The sequence below is a fragment of the Morone saxatilis genome, unplaced genomic scaffold, assembly GCF_004916995.1.
Source record: "Morone saxatilis isolate NCDOM2014 unplaced genomic scaffold, NCSU_SB_2.0 Contig20, whole genome shotgun sequence".
Lineage (NCBI taxonomy): Eukaryota > Metazoa > Chordata > Actinopteri > Moronidae > Morone > Morone saxatilis.
The window spans coordinates 10,896,938-10,899,092 of NW_023339763.1; the positions used below are offsets into that span (position 1 = coordinate 10,896,938).

At 45.3% G+C, this 2,155-nt stretch overlaps 1 long non-coding RNA gene across 1 annotated transcript in view; it reads right to left on the minus strand.

The window, feature by feature from the left end:
• The window catches only part of LOC118332131, a 7,231-nt gene extending 5,076 nt beyond the window's left edge, over positions 1–2,155 (minus strand). The window contains exon 1 of the long non-coding RNA XR_004796913.1: positions 2,055–2,155. This is a non-coding gene — a long non-coding RNA (uncharacterized LOC118332131). The remainder of the gene's footprint in view (positions 1–2,054) is intronic.

The following is a 2,155-nucleotide window of genomic DNA, read 5'->3' on the forward strand; positions in this document are numbered from 1 at the left end:
AAAAAAAAGATATATGTGAAGAAATGCAGAGTTATCACATGAAATAGCCGACTTTTGCACGCTGCTGCGACAGCTCTGTGAATGGAAACACACGATAATTAAATGTTATATTACATACATGCATTCAGGTGCATTCCTCTTGCTGTGGGTGTGGGAGAGTGTTTACTGCCCCAGATTGCAAGTCTGTAATATAGACTGATCATTTTAGACTGGGAATGGGGACAAAGACAGGGAAAGGGCGGTGGCTTTGGCAACACACTGATCATAGTGCAGAGAGCCTTGTCTTATGCTCTGCTGCTGGCTGGTTTGCTGGACTTTTAAAGGCTATCCGACTTTAACCCTGAGATCACTGCAAATAAAAAAGGGGTTCAGGTTGTTGCACTCGCTCAGGAGGAATAGCTGAATGCCATTCTGAATTCATGACATCCTGGGAGATGGTAACGTGCTGCATGAGGCCTGTAAGCCTGTCCTCGGGCAGTCTGTGCCATTTAGTTTGAAAAAAAACTGGATTTCTTTTTCATTTTTTTTTCTAAATGAACCTACACAACACATCCCTTCTTGCCCCATCCTCCCTTGACAAGGCACGCAATAGGAATGAAGGGTGTAACCCAAGTTGAGCAAGATGGCTTCACTTCTGCAAATGTAGGCAATAAAACCGGCACGGGGGGAGGTTGCCCTTTTTTTTTTTTGCCTGGATGCAGGGCGAACAACACATGTAGACGAGATGAGTTGCTTTTTAAACTGACACCCCGTCATTGCCATGTGATCCTCATTGACAGGGTGGCTTATGTCACGCTCCGGGGTTGCAATGGCACAAATGCAGCTCGTGACACAGCCTATTGCGCATTCCTACAGGCGCACTGAACTCTGGCTGTACAATTATGTAAGACAGGCTCCAAAACCGCTCATCCCAGGGAGGGACTTACTTATACATCTTTAAAAATGTGTTACATTAGTGTAAAAGACTGTAAAGATAGAGGTATATGTGTGAGTTGAGGAGACTCGAGAGGCCCAAAGCTTGGACTGAGTCCCAAATATTTAGTTACGTCGCTGCTTTAAGAATGTCTCACTGGTCCTCACAAACATCTACAGTAATATACTCGTGTTTATAAACTTATCTTTCATTTGAAGAAACATCTGCCAGACGACTGCCGGTGTCACCGCATTTCTGAGGAGTGATTCGGCCCCAGTTATCTTCCTGATTTTAACCTATCCCCTACTTGAGCACAGGCTTTTTCCTTGGCCTATTATGAACTCAGCAGATTTTTTAAAAAGGGGGGGGCTATGAATGCTGACACTTTCTGACAAGTTTGGATTATATAAATGTAGACATCAACTACAGCTTAGAAACAGTTGAGTGCTTACAAATTAATTATCTAGAGTCCCCCGGTTTAAGTTTCATGCTTTCCTAAATGTAGCAGTCATGACACAGGTTTATAAAACAAATCTGTCAATCTTTTAGCACTGATAAAGCGCCGCCTGTGTGCCATTGCTGGCTTTTATGTTAATTTAGACATAATTCTTACTTTTCTTTAGCACATTTCAAGCAGCCCTTTAGCTGCTATCAGCCTTTGTAAAATAACAGCAGTGCAAATACTCCATGTAGCACTTTTAGCAAAACCCCCTGCCCACACTTCCACTGTATCAATCATATAAATGTTGATTAAATGTTTGCAGGAGCTGGGAGGTTGTGATCAAAATCTCTAGGGGTGCCCATAATTCATATCAGCTCCTCCTGTGTCAGTGGGCCCGGACGATATGATCTAAATGACACACAGACAGGCCTTCAGCCAGAACTCCTATAACACCAAATCTATATCCTCGGAGAATCTGACGACGCCAAATTGTGCAGAAACCCCGTAAAACAGACCCGCCAGAGGTACATTTCACTGGAATAAAGTCGTGTTAAAGGACGCTTTCCCCCAGGTTGCCGTTTCCACGCAAACTGGGTCATCAAGCCGCCACAGGCTAAATCAGGCTGACAGGAACAAGCATTTTAGCCAGCAGAAACACACACACACACACACAGCCTCACAGCCAGTAATACGCCCCACCTTGACCACCGGCCGGGTCGCTCCTGCGCGGCCAGCACATCTGAACGGTCCGGCGGAGTTCAGGCTGCCTCGCCCACCGCTCCCTCTCTCTCCCTCTCTCT